This window comes from Triticum aestivum, chromosome 7D (genome assembly GCF_018294505.1).
Source record: "Triticum aestivum cultivar Chinese Spring chromosome 7D, IWGSC CS RefSeq v2.1, whole genome shotgun sequence".
NCBI lineage: Eukaryota > Viridiplantae > Streptophyta > Magnoliopsida > Poales > Poaceae > Triticum > Triticum aestivum.
In genome coordinates this window covers 35,994,532-36,010,209 of record NC_057814.1, presented here as the reverse complement: position 1 = coordinate 36,010,209, position 15,678 = coordinate 35,994,532, and positions in this window count along the sequence as shown.

Below are 15,678 nucleotides of genomic sequence, written 5' to 3'. Positions count from 1 at the left end.
TCAACTGCAACAGATCATGGGCGAGAAGAAAAAGATTTTTTAAGATTGAGGAGATTAACGTTTCTTCTGTACGCGCGGCCACCGGGGTCTACTTTCCATTAAAACAGCAGTCATACGGATCAAGTTCCGAGAGACACGGTCGATTTAATCGGCGGATGTTACAAGAATAAAAAAAATCATCAGCGCCAAACGCTGGACGCGAAGGACCAGGTGTGTCCACAACGCGCAAGCCCCGCGGGGTCATCGATCATGAAGCAGAACCAGCCCAAGACCCCACAGGAATCAAATCTCGTTTCCCAAGGCAATCTTGGGGTGCACCACGGACTCCCAAAGAAATTCCCCTTTTTTGTGCACAAGAAGAGAAGCCAATCTATGCTACACATGACGTGGAGGAGAGAAGGCAATGCCACGGTTAATTCATACCAGTACTACTAGCCAGACTCCAATCGTACGCAGGTTACCGAGACATGTCCGATTGCTGCTGTGTTTTCCTGTTCCCACACGGCTGTCCGAGTCCCGAGGAGATTGAGATCTGTACTTCTCGTGTGTGATGATTACTAATATTTGGCGTTTGAAGAACAACCAAGTCCATCCCAAAAAAAGCCCATGGGGGCGCTAGTAGGACAAACTACGACTATTACAGAGCAGGGGTATACGCCCGTCAGATCTTTCCAAGGCTGTTAAAAAAAAGGTGCCAGACTACCAGACAAAATTATCAGGGCCCGTGTTTGACAAAAGGTGATGGCTGTTTCAAGTAGTAGTGCATTTTTACCAAGTGCATTATAACCAAGGATCATATATCGTCCGAATATATCAGGTGATATCCATCCAGTTTATCTTTTACCAGTACTTGTTAATTTTTTGTGAAAACAACCACTCCTATAGTGTTGTTATACGCAGGTAAATTATTCATTACAAAAGTGTGGATATACCGTGGATATGGAGCGTGCGCCAGCATCATTTTTATTGGCGTTCGTCTGTGTCGCGCAACTTCACGGACACGTGTGTAAGTCGCCGCCCCTGCGGTCCGGTCTACATCAACGCGCTAGCCGTCTTGCTCGTCCATGCCGCCTCACAATGCCACGGACAACTTGCCCGTCCACCCTCGCGGCCAGCTCACACGTCTGCGCCGGCTTACAATGTGGCAGACAACGTGCCCGCGGCCGACTCGCCTGTCCGCCCGGCTTACCGCGCCTGCGATTAACTCGCCCGTCCGCACCGGCTTACAGCGCCGTAGCCGACTCATCTGTTGTCCGGGCGAATCAGGTGATATTCATCCAAGTTTGTTCTTAACACATATTATTTTTGTCAAAGAGCAGTTTATCTTTGCCTTGGTCTGCAATATTGTTTATGCAGGACAGTTGTTCATTGCAAGAGGGATGGTTGTACCAAGATGCTTGACGAATATATGTGTCAGCCTCTGCCCTGCGGCCCAATTTACATCAACACGATGCGGCTAACTTATTCGTCCGCACGGCTTACCGCGCTTGCGACTAACTCGGCCGTCCGCGCCGGTTTACCACGCCGCAGCCGACTCGTCTTTACCGCCCATTTCTCGCGGCCTAGTCTACATCAACACACCGGGCCGCACCTGTCTGCATGAGCTGTTGATTGGATATGAGCAAGTCACTACTTGGGTAGCCCGGTTTTCTTTCAAAAAAATAGAGGCAAATTATCATATACTATCAACCGCCGTCTGCACTGGGTGGCTCAATGGGCAGGAGCACAAGTCGCCACCCCTATAGTTTAGTTAATTTCAAATCGCTAGTTGGAAGGAACCATTGGCCGAGTTGCTGGCACGGCTTATACGAGAACATTTATAACCCACCGCAGTCACCTCAACTTTCTGTGGATTCACATTGTGCTATCAACACCGATGATATACAAATTATGCCGGTTTATATCACGGTCAAATATGGAGAATCTCAAGTCAACTCCTCGAGTCGCCTTGAGACTCGGGATCTACAATGATACCGACTCAGCAAATGTTGTCAGTTTTCAGCGAATTTAAACCCCAGGATGTTGGAGGGAAAGATAACCTGGTCCCGGAGGCTATTACCATATTGATGAAAAATTAAAGGTTGTCAGAAAATTTCCGGTTCAAAATGAAGATTCTAGTTTAAAATCCGGTTCAAGGGAAATCTGTTCTTTCAACAGAAGCTCTGAAGCTCTCAAATCCGGTTTAAGAATTTCCGGTTCAAAAGGAATTAATCTCTCGCAAGTTCGAGTTTAAAGGCCTTCAGAAAATTTCCGGCTAAAAATGAAGATTCCGGTTTAAAATCCGGCTCAAGGAAAAGCTGTCTCCCACAAAGCTTTGAAGCTCTTAATATCCAGTTTAAGAATTTCTGGTTCAAAAGAATAATCTCTCGCAAGTTCGAGTTCTCAGGAAAAATTAAAGGGACCAAAGAGAGTCTGTTGGAAAGGCACAACTCAAACATAGGTGCCCGTTGAGCACAACTCACAATATCACTTGGGGGCTTGGTCGTATTCGAACCATAGCTACACCTCTTGATCGGCGCAAGGCTACCAGGGACATAACTTGGGGGCTTGGTCGTATTCGAACCATAGCTACACCTCTTGATCGGCGTAAGGCCACCAGGGAAATCACTTGGGGCCAAAGAGAGTGTTGCAAAAGCACAACTCAAACATAGGCACCCACTGAGTATAGCTCAAAATATTACTTGGAGATTCTTTGCTATCACAATGAACAAAGAATCTACACTTGTAATAGGCTATCAAGCCATGGCTTGGAAGCCTGGTGTATACACCTAAAAGCCCGGGTTAGCCTGCCATTTTTAAGTGAGTCACTTCGTCCAGGTAAACCTGGTATGACCCGCCGAACTTCAACAAGTCAATCTCATAAGACCCTGAACTTGTCAAAGTTAAAACGACGATTGGTTAAAGATTGAGGACCATCTTAAAAGGCTTTGTAAAATGGTTTAACTCAGCGGCCTGGAAGCCCATGAAAAGCCTCAAATTTGGGGCCTGGCAGCCCGTGAAAAGCCTCGACTACAAGTTTTCATATGTTTTTATTTGCCAAGTTGTTCTCCTTTCATGAGATTTATGAGGTTTTTGGTAAACCAGCATTCATTAACCCGGCTTGACTTTCAACTACAAGTTGTCAGTGCATAATAGCTTATAATCCGATGTTTCTTAACCTGGTCTAGTTTCGACTACAGGTCGCCCGTATTATATATGGATAATCCAGTGTTTATTACAACCCGGTACAGTTTTATCATAAATCGGTGAAATATGGGAGGAGTTATCAGTACTCAAGATTGGGTTATCACCCTTACTGCACAGGTATCCTAAACCGGCAGTACAATTCAATATCACAGGAACCGGTATTCCAAACCGGATTATATTATTCAAATCTTTAATAGCCAACATGGCTGGATTTTTATGGTTATCAGTATTATGATTAAGGTTTTCAAAGTCGCTTTAGCGCAATGGCTATTATTTTTGAATATGATTTATTCTACAATAGAGGGAATAGTCCCGAGTCGCTGCAGGCTTACGACCCGGCACTTGGGGGCTACATTATTCAAAGTTGAGATTATATCAAATATGCAAGCCTCATGTCGCTGCAAGCATGCACCATGACACTTGGGGGCTAATGCAAAGTCGTTTTTTGCTCATCTTATTGAAGACCCGACTCATCACATTATAATGAGCCGGCCCTTGGGGGCTACCAATTGCTCCTGTCAACAATTCAAGGTACACAAGTCTTAAAACCATTATATTGAAAGGTCCACTGCTCAGTTGGTAAAGCACAAAGCTCTTAACCTTGTGGACGTGGGTCCAAAGCCCATAGTGGAGTTACATCATATGATGTTATTTTCAATGAAGCATGATCATATATATAAAGTCCCTTCTCATTATTGCATAATGACCCGGCCCTTGGGGGCTACAATGGTTGAAATTTTTTGAGCATCAGGCAATTACAAGTCCCAGGTTGCTGCAAGCATGACAACCCGACACTTGGGGGCTACATAATATGGAGTATTCAGTTTTTACTAGTGACTGGGATGAACAACATGGATTTCTTCAAAAGTGGCAGTATTTATATTGAAGCAAGTCTTAAGCCATCACTTTGTTCTGCTCAAGACTTGGGGGCTACAGGTATTATATTATTATCAAAGAAATATTTTCAAATTCTCTGTTTTGAGCAAACCAGATTGACCCGGCGTCACCAATCATTATGACCCTGTGTCTGCAACCCGGCGTCATCAACAATCATGAACCGGTGTCACCAACAATCAAGACCCGGCGTCACCAACAATCATGACTCGGCGTCACCAATAATTATGACCCGGCGTCGGCAACAATTATGACCCGGTGTTATCTATATTTACAAATTAGATATTTTGGCAATGATAAACCGGCAGTTCTTCAAGTCGGCTGGATATCAGTTGAATATTTCAAAGACCAGTATTTTTGTCAAGTCAGAGCATTGAAAACCGAGTCAATTGGATTCTTTACAACATTTCTTCTACAAGCAAATTGATTATGAAGCTGGTCTATTGACCCGGATTTTCTAGAAGGAGGAAATGACAAGGATTTAAGGATGATCAGGTGCCGGTTTACAAGAATTTTTAACCCGGAGTACAACTTCTCAAAGTTGTTCTTGTGTTTGTTTACAGGATCAGTTTACCATGGATAAATCCAAGCTAAACTGGGGGCTAATGTCGGGGATATACCCCGCGGTATGACCCGGCCGGAAATATGACCCGGCCGAACTTGGCGGTTTACTTGAGACCCGGTTGATAACTTGGCGATTCACTGGCGACCCGCCCTGACCAGACGGTTTACAAGCAACCTGCCTGAACATTACGACTCACTGGCGACCCGCCCTGACCAGAAGGTCGGTTTATGTTAATGGTGGGCCGGTTTAAGAGGAAAGGCGTGAAGAATATTTACCTCACAAGGAGTTAAGACCCGCACTTGTATCCGTTTTGTATTAGAAGGTAGACTAGTCCTAATCCTCATAGGACTCCAGATGTAACCCGCCCCTTCAACTTGTATAAGGAGGGGCAGGGCTCCCCAAAGAGGGACAGGGAAGAAGCTCAATAATCTCTAGGGCTAGACATAACTGGGAGAGCCGGTTTACGGCGACTCCCTCGTGATGATAATGAGACCTAGCCACAAACAGCATGTAGGGTTGTTACCGAATGATGTTTCCCGGGGCCCGAAGCTGTCTAAACCCTTGTCTTGTGTTGCGTCTCTCGATTCCACTCAACCCCTCTCAAGCTACCAAATAGATGTGTTGGCCTCACGACTAAGTCCTCACACTAGGACATCTGCCGTGACAATTCCACGACATAGGCCAAAAAAAAACCGGATTGTAATACCTTGTGTGTTGTTCTATCTCCAGCGTGGTGTCCTCCGTAGGCCTCGGAGTGACACTTGCGTAGGATCTGTTCCTGTTCATGCTCAGGTACACAACGTCTAATAAGACCATCTACTCCTTCTTTATAAAGGTGTGGGTCATCCCAAAAGTAATGTCTTAAATCATAGAAAAACTTTTTCTTTGGCTGGTATATGAAACTGGGTGGTATAAATTTGGCAACAATATAATTAGCATAATCAGCATACCATGGAGTATTACGAGAAGCATTTATGACAGCTAATTGCTCATCCGGAAAGCTACCATCAATAGACCGTGGGTCATCAAGAACATTTTCTTTCCTAGACAAGTTGTCTGCAACGGGGTTCTCCGCTCCCCTTCTATCAATAATATGCAAATCAAATTCTTGTAGCAAGAGAACCCATCTAATAAGTCTAGGTTTAGCATCTTTCTTTTCCATAAGATATTTAATAGCAGCATGATCAGTGTGAACAGTTACTTTGGAATCAACAATATATGATCTGAACTTGCCACAAGCAAAAACAACTGCTTAAAATTCTTTTTCGGTAGTAGCATAATTTCTCTGGGCACTGTCTAGAGTTTTACTAGCATAATGAATAACATTCAATTTCTTATCAACTCTTTGCCCTAGAACAACACCAACAGTATAGTCACTAGCATCACACATAATTTCAAAGGGTCAATTCCAATTAGGTGGTTGAACAATAGGTGCAGAAATCAAGGCTCTCTTAAGTATTTCAAATGCTTCTACACAATCATCATCAAAAACAAAAGGAACATCTTTTTGCAAGAGATTAGTGAGAGGCCTAGAAATTTTAGAGAAGTCTTTAATAAACCTCCTATAGAAACCACCATGACCAAGGAAACTTCTTATACCATTGATATCTTTAGGACACGGCATCTTTTCAATAGCATCTACTTTAGCTTTATCAATTTCAATACCTCTTTCAGAAATTTTATGCCCCAAGTCAATACCTTCATTAACCATAAAGTGTGACTTCTCCCAATTAAAAACAAGATTAGTTTCTTCACATCTCTGCAAAACTCGATCAAGTTTTCTTAAGCAATCATCAAAGGAAGTTTCGTAATAAGAGAAATCATCCGTGAAAATGTCAACAATCTTTTCACAAAAGTCAGAGAATATAGCAGTCATACATCTTTGTAAAGTAGCAGCTGCATTGCTGATATGTCTCCAACGTATCTACTTTTCCTAACGCTTTTCCTCTTGTTTTGGACTCTAATTTGCCTGATTTGAATGAAGCTAACCCGGACTGACGCTGTTTTCAGCAGAACTACCATGGTGTTGTTTTTCTGCAGAAATAAAAGTTCTCGGATTGGAACGAAACTTTGCGAGGATTTTTATACAATAAAAGAGAATTTCTGGAGCCAAGAACCACCGAGGGGGGCACCTGGGTGGGCACAACCCACCGGGCGCCCCCTCCAAGCGCGCCCAGGTGGGTTGTCCCCACCCGGTGGCCCCGCAGACCTCAACCCTGATACTATAAATTCATATTTTCAAAGAAAAATCGGGGAGAAAGAATTATCGTGTTTCACGAGACGGAGCCGCCACCACCTCCTGTTCTTCATCGGGAAGCCTGATCTAGAGTCCGTTTGGGGCTTCGGTGAGGGGAATCTTCGATCTTCGTCATCACTAACCCTTCTCCATCGCCAATTTCATGATGCTCCCCACTGGGAGTGAGTAATTCCTTCGTAGGCTTGCTGGTCAGTGAGGAGTTTGGATGAGATTCATCCTGTAATCGAGTTAGTTTTGTTTGGGCTTGATCCCTAGTATCCATTATGTTCTGAGATTGATGTTGCTATGACTTTGCCAGCTTAATGCTTGTCACTTTGGGCCTGGGTGCCATGATTTCAGATCTGAACCGTTTATTTTATCACCATTATATCTATGTTCGAGATCCGATATTGCAAGTTATAGTCACCTACTACGTGTTATGATCCGGCAAACCTGGAGTGACAGAAGTCGGGACACTTCCCGGTGATGATCGTAGTTTGAGGAGTTCATGTATTCATCGTGTGTTAATGCTTTGTTCCGGTTCTCTATTAAAAGGATGCCTTAATATCCCTTAGTTTCCAATAGTACCCCGCTTCCACGGGAAGGTAGGACAAAAGATGTCATGCAACTTCTTTCTATAAGGACGTATGACTATTTACGGAATACATGCCTACATTATATTCCTGAACTGGAGATAGTGCCATATCTGAAGGAAATATGCCCTAGAGGCAATAATAAAGTATTATATATTTCCTTATATCATGATAAATGTTTATTATTCATGCTAGAATTGTATTAACCGGAAACATAATACATGCGTGAATACATAGACAAACAGAGTGTCACTAGTATGCCTCTACTTGACTAGCTCGTTAATCAAAGATGGTTATGTTTCCTAGCCATAGACATGAGTTGTCATTTGATTAACGGGATCTCCTCATTAGGAGAATGACGTGATTGACTTGACCCATTCCGTTAGCTTAGTACTCGATCGTTTAGTATGTTGCTATTGCTTTCTTCATGACTTATACATGTTCCTATGACTATGAGATTATGCAACTCCCGTTTACCGGAGGAACACTTTGTGTGCTACCAAACGTCACAACGTAAATGGGTGATTATAAAGGTGCTCTACAGGTGTCTCCAAAGGTACTTGTTGGGTTGGCGTATTTCGAGATTAGGATTTGTCACTCCAATTGTCGGAGAGGTATCTCTGGGCCCACTCGGTAATGCACATCACTATAAGCCTTGCAAGCATTGTGACTAATGAGTTAGTTGTGGGATGATGTGTTACGAAACGAGTAAAGAGACTTGCCGTTAACGAGATTGAACTAGGTATCGAGATACCGACGATCAAATCTCGGGCAAGTAACATACCGGTGACAAAGGGAACAACGTATGTTGTTATGCGGTCTGACCGATAAAGATCTTCGTAGAATATGTGGGAGCCAATATGGGCATCCAGGTCCCGCTATTGGTTATTGACCGGAGACGTGTCTCGGTCATGTCTACATAGTTCTCGAACCCGTAGGGTCCGCACGCTTAACGTTACGATGACAGTTTTATTGAGTTTTGATGTACCGAAGGAGTTCGGAGTCCCGGATGAGATCGGGGATATGACGAGGAGTCTCAAAATGGTCGAGACGTAAAGATCGATATATTGGACGACTGTATTCAGACTTCGGAAAGGTTCCGAGTGATTCGGGTATTTTTCGGAGTACCGGAGAGTTACGGGAATTCGTATTGGGCCTTAATGGGCCATACGGGAAAGGAGAGAAAGGCCTCAAAAGGTGGCCGCACCCCTCCCCATGGTCTGGTCCGAATTGGACTAGGGAAGGGGGGCGCACCCTTCCTTCTTTCTCCTTCCCCCTTCCCTTCTCCTACTCCCACAAGGAAAGGAGGAGTCCTACTCCTGGTGGGAGTAGGACTCCCCCCTATGTCGCGCCTCTCCCCTTGGTCGGCTGCCTCCCCCTTGCTCCTTTATATACGGGGGCAGGGGGGCACCCGAGAGACAACAATTGATCCTTGAGATCTCTTAGCCATGTGCGGTGCCCCCCTCCACCATATTACACCTCGATAATACCGTTGCGGAGCTTAGGCGAAGCCCTGCGTCGGTGGAACATCATCATCGTCACCACGCCGTCGTGCTGACGAAACTCTCCCTCAACACTCGGCTGGATCGGAGTTCGAGGGACGTCATCGAGCTGAACGTGTGTAGAACTCGGAGGCTGTCGGTCTACGAGGGTACGTGGACAACACTCTCCCCTCTCGTTGCTATGCATCACCATGATCTTGCGTGTGCGTAGGAAATTTTTTGAAATTACTACGTTCCCCAACAGTGGCATCCGAGCCTGGTTTTATGCGTTGATGCTATGCACGAGTAGAACACAAGTGAGTTGTGGGCGATATAAGTCATACAGCTTACCAGCATGTCATACTTTGGTTCAGCGGTATTGTGAGATGAAGCGGCCCGGACCGACATTACGCGTACGCTTACGCGAGACTGGTTTCACCGTTGCGAGCACTCGTTGCTTCAAGGTGACCGGCGGGTGTCTGTCTCTCTCACTTTAGTTGAACCGAGTGTGGCTACGCCCGGTCCTTGCGAAGGTTAAAACAACACCAACCTGACAAACTATCATTGTGGTTTTGATGCGTAGGTAAGAACGGTTCTTGCTAAGCCCATAGCAGCCACGTAAAACATGCAACAACAAAGTAGAGGACGTCTAACTTGTTTTTGCAGGGCATGTTGTGATGTGATATGGTCAAGACATGATGTGATATAATGTGTTGTATGAGATGATCATGTTTTGTAACCGAGTTATCGGCAACTGGCAGGAGCCATATGGTTGTCGCTTTATTGTATGAGATGCAATCGCCATGTAATAGTTTTACTTTATCACTAAGCGGTAGCGATAGTCGTAAAAGAAATAAGTTGGCGAGACGACAACGATACTACGATGGAGATCAAGGTGTCGAGCCGGTGACGATGGTGATCATGACGGTGCTTCGGAGATGGAGATCACAAGCACGGTGCTTCGGAGATGGAGATCACAAGCACAAGATGATGAAGGCCATATCATATCACTTATATTGATTGCATGTGATGTTAATCCTTTATGCATCTTATCTTGCTTTGATTGACGGTAGCATTATAAGATGATCTCTCACTAAAAATTTCAAGATAAAAGTGTTCTCCCTGAGTATGCACCGTTGCAAAAGTTCTTCGTGCTGAGACACCACGTGTTAATCGGGTGTGATAGGCTCTACGTTCAAATACAACGGGTGCAAAACAGTTGCACACGCGGAATACTCAGGTTAAACTTGACGAGCCTAGCATATACAGATATGGCCTCGGAACACAGAGACCAAAAGGTCGAGCGTGAATCATATAGTAGATATGATCAACATAGTGATGTTCACCATTGAAACTACTCCATCTCACGTGTTAATCGGACATGGTTTAGTTGCTTTGGATCACGTAATCACTTAGATGATTAGAGGGATGTCTATCTAACTGGGAGTTCTTAAGTAATGTGATTAATTGAACTGGAATTTATCATGAACTTAGTCCTGATAGTATTTTGCAAATTATGTTGTAGATCAATAGCTCGCGTCGTTGCTTCCCTGTGTTTATTTTTAATATGTTCCTTGAGAAAAATTATGTTGAAAGATGTTAGTAGCAAAGATGCGGATTTGATCCGTGATCTGAGGATTATCCTCATTGCTGCACAGAAAAATTATGTCCTTGATGAACCGCTAGGTGACAGACCTATTGCAGGAGCAGATGCAGACGTTATGAACGTTTGGCTAGCTCAGTTATGATGACTACTTGATAGTTTAGTGCACCATGCTTAACGGCTTAGAATCGGGACTTCAAAGACGTTTTGAACGTCATGGACCATATAAGATGTTCCAGGAGTTGAAGTTAATATTTCAAGCAAATACCCGAGTTGAGAGATATGAAGTCTCCAACAAGTTCTATAGCTAAAAGATGAAGGAGAATCGCTCAACTAGTGAGCATGTGCTCAGATTGTCTGGGTACTACAATCGCTTGAATCAAGTGGGAGTTAAACTTCCAGATATAATAAGTGATTGACAGAATTCTCTAGTCACCATCACCAAGTTAGTAGAACTTCGTGATGAACTATAGTATGCAAGGGATGGCGAAAGTAATTCCCGAGCTCTTCGTGATGCTGAAATCGACGAAGGTAGAAATCAAGAAAAACATCAAGTGTTGATGGTTGACGAGACCACTTCAAGTATTGATGGTTGACGAGACCACTAGTTTCAAGAAAAGGGCAAAGGGAAGAAGGGGAACTTCAAAAAGAACGGCAAGCAAGTTGCTACTCAAGTGAAGAAGCCCAAGTCTGTACCTAAGCCTGAGACTAAGTGCTTCTACTGCAAAGGGACTGGTCACTGGAAGCGGAACTACCCCAAGTATTTGGTGGATAAGAAAGATGGCAAAGTGAACAAAGGTATATTGGATATACATGTTATTGATGTGTACTTACTAGTGTTTATAGCAACCCCTCAGTATTTGATACTGGTTCAGTTGCTAAAGAGTAGTAACTCAAATCAGGGAGTTGCAGAATAAACAGAGACTAGTAAAAGGCGAGGTGACGATGTTTGTTGGAAGTAGTTCCAAGATTGATATGATCATCATCGCACACTCCCTGTACTTTCGGGATTAGTGTTGAAACTAAATAAGTGATATTTGGTGTTTGTGTTGAGCATGAATATGATTTGATCATGTTTATTGCAATACGGTTATTCATTTAAGTTAGAGAACAATTGTTGTTCTGTTTACATGAATAAAAAAAACCTTCTATGGTCATACACACCAACGAAGATGGTTTGTTGGATCTCGATCATAGTGATACACATATTCATAATAATGAACCCAAAATATGCAAAGTTAATAATGATAGTGCAACTTATTTGTGGCACTGCCGTTTAGGTCATATTGGTGTAAAGCGCATGAAGAAACTCCATACTGATGGGATTTTGGAATCACCTGATTATGAATCACTTGATGCTTGCGAACCGTGCCTCATGGGCAAGATGACTGAAACGCCGTTCTCCGGAACTATGGAGAGAGCAACAGATTTGTTGGAAATCATACATACAGATGTATGTGGTCCGATGAATATTGAGACTCGTAGCAGGTATCATTATTTTCTGAGCTTCACAGATGATTTGAGCAGATATGGGTATATCTACTTGATGAAACATAAGTCTGAAACATTTGAAAAGTTCAAAGAATTTCAGAGTGAAGTGGAAAATCATCGTGACAAGAAAATAAAGTTTCTATGATCTGATCGTAGAGAAGAATATTTGAGTTACGAGTTTGGCCTTCAGTTAAAACAATGTGAAATAGTTTCACTACTCACGCCACCTGGAACACCACAGCATAATGGTGTGTCCGAACGTCATAACCGTACTTTATTGGATATAGTGCAATCTATGATGTCTCTTATCAATTTACCACTATCGTTTTGGGGTTATGCATTACAGACAGCTACATTCACGTTAAAAAGGGCACCATCAAAATCCGCTGAGACGACGCCTTATGAACTGTGGTTTGGCAAGAAACCAAAGTTGTCGTTTCTTAAAGTTTGGGGTTGCGATGCTTATGTGAAAAAGTTTCATCCTGATAAGCTCAAACCCAAATCGGAGAAATGTGTCTTCATAGGATACCCAAAGGAGACAGTTGGGTACACCTTCTATCACAGATCCGAAGGCAAGACATTCGTTGCTTAGTATGGATCCTTTCCAGAGAAGGAGTTTCTCTCGAAAGATGTGAGTGGGAGGAAAGTAGAACTTGATGAGGTAACTGTACCTGCTCCCTTATTGGAAAGTAGTTCATCACAAGAAACGGTTCCTGTGACGTCTATACCAATGAGTGAGGAAGTTAATGATGATGATCATGAAACTTCAGATCAAGTTGTTACTAAACCTTGTAGGTCAACCAGAGTAAGATCCGCACTAGAGTGGTACGGTAATCCTGTTCTGGAGGTTATGTTACTAGACCATGACAAACCTACGAACTATGAAGAAGCGATGGTGAGCCCAGATTCCGCAAAATGGCTTGAGGCCATGAAATCTGAGATGACATCCATGTATGAGAACAAAGTGTGGACTTTGGTTGACTTGCCCGATGATCGGCAAGAAATTGAGAATAAATGGATCGTCAAGAGGAAGACGGACGCTGATAGTCGTGTTACTATCTACAAAGCTAGAATTGTCGCAAAAAGGTTTTTTGACAAGTTCAAGATGTTGACTACGATGAGAGTTTCTCACTCGTATCTATGCTTAAGTCTGTCTGAATCATGTTAGCAATTGCCGCCTTTTATGAAATATGGCAAAGGGATAAACAAAACTGCATTCCTTAATGGATTATTAAAGAAGAGTTGTATATGATGCAACCAAAAGATTTTGTCGATCCTAAAGGTGCTAACAAAGTGTGCAAACTCCAGCGATCCATCTATGGAGTGGTGCAAGCATATCGGAGTTGGAATATATGCTTTGATAAGTTGATCAAAGCATATAGTTTTATACAGACTTGCGGTGAAGCCTGTATTTACAAGAAAATGAGTGGGAGCACTACAACCTTTCTCATAAGTATATGTAAATGACATATTGTTGATCGGAAATGACGTCGAATTTTTCTGGAAAGCATAAAGGAGTGTTTGAATGGAGTTTTTCAAATAAAGACCTCGGTGAAGCTGCTTACATATTGGGCATCAAGATCTATAGACATAGATCAAGACGCTTGATAAGACTTTTGATGAGTACATACCTTGATAAGAGTTTCAAGGAGTTCAAAATGGATCAGTCAAAGAAGGAGTTCTTGCTTGATTTGTAAGGTATGAAGTTGAGTAAGACTCAAAACCCGACCACGGCAGAAGATAGAAATAGAATGAGAGTCATTCCCTATGCCTCAGCCATAGGTTATATAAAGTATGGCATGTTGTATACCAGACCTATTGTGTACCTTTCCATGAGTTTGGCAAGGGGATACAATAGTGATCCAGGAGTAGATCACTGGACAGCGGTCAAAATTATCCTTAGGTACCTAAAGAGGACTAAGGAAATGTTTCTCGGTTATGGATGTGACAAAGAGTTCGTCGTAAAGGGTTACGTCCATGAAAGCTATGACACTGATCCGGATGACTCTGAGTCTCAATTTGGATACATATTGAAAGTGGGAGCAATTAGCTAGAGTAGCTCCATGCAGAGCATTGTAGACATAGAAATTTGCAAAATACATAAGGATCTGAATGTGGCAGACCCGTTGGCTAAACCTCTCTCACAAGCAAAACATGATCACACCTTAGTACTCTTTGGGTGTTAATCACATGGCGATGTGAACTAGATTAATGACTCTAGTAAACCTTTGGGTTTTGGTCACATGGCGATGTGAACTATGGGTGTTAATCACATGGTGATGTGAACTATTGGTGTTAGATCACATGGCGATGTGAACTAGATTATTGACTCTAGTGCAAGTGGGAGACTGAAGGAATTATGCCCTAGAGGCAACAATAAAGTTGTTATTTTATATTTCCTTATATCATGATAAATATTTCTTATTCAAGCTAGAATTGTATTAACCGGAAATTTGATACATGTGTGGATACATAGGCAAAACACCGTATCCCTAGTAAGCATCTACTAGACTAGCTCGTTAATCAAGGATGGTTAAGGTTCCTAACCATAGACATGTGTTGTCATTTGATGAACGGGATCACATCATTAGGAGAATGATGTGATGGACAAGACCCATCCGTTAGCATAGCATATTGATCGTTTAGTTTTATTGCTATTGCTTTCTTCATGTCAAATACATATTCCTTCGACTATGAGATTATGCAACTCCGAGATACTGGAGGAATGCCTTGTGTTTTATCAAACGTCACAACGTAACTGGGTGATTATAAAGATGCTCTACAGGTATCTCTGAAGGTGTGTGTTGGGTTGGCATAGATCGAGATTAGGATTTGTAACTCCGAGTATCGGAGAGGTATCTCTGGGCCCTCTCGGTAATGCACATCATAATAAGCCTTGCAAGCAATGTGACTAATTAGTTAGTTGCAGGATGATGTATTACGGAACGAGTAAAGAGACTTACCGGTAACGATATTGAACTAGGTATGAAGATACCGATGATCGAATCTCGGGTAAGTAACATACCGATGACAAAGGGAATAACGTATGTTGTCATAACGGTTCAACCGATAAAGATCTTCGTAGAATATGTGGGAGCAAATATGAGCATCCAGGTTCCGCTATTGGTTATTGACCGGAGAGGTGTCTCGGTCATGTCTACATAGTTCTCGAACCGGTAGGGTCCGCACGCTTAGCGTTCGATGATGATTTGTGTTATATGAGTTATGTGATTTGGTGACCGAATGTTGTTTGAAGTCCCGGATGAGATCACAGACATGACGAGGAGTCTCGAAATAGTCGAGAGGTATAGGTACATATATATATATATATATATATATATATATAAATGATAGTATTCAGACACCGGAAGTGTCCCGAGAAGTATCTGGTACATATCGGAGTACCAGGGGGGTACCAGAACCCCCCGAGGGAAGATATGGGCCATAGGAGGGGAGCACACCAGCCCACAAGGGGTGGCGCCGCCCCCCCTCTTATGGTAGGAGGCCGAATAGGAGAAGGAGGTGGGGCTTCGGCCCCACTTTCCTTCCTCCTTCCCTCTTCCCTCTTTTTCCCCCTCAGGTAAAAGGAAATGGGGGAGGCCGAATTGGACTAGGGGCCCAAGTAGGAT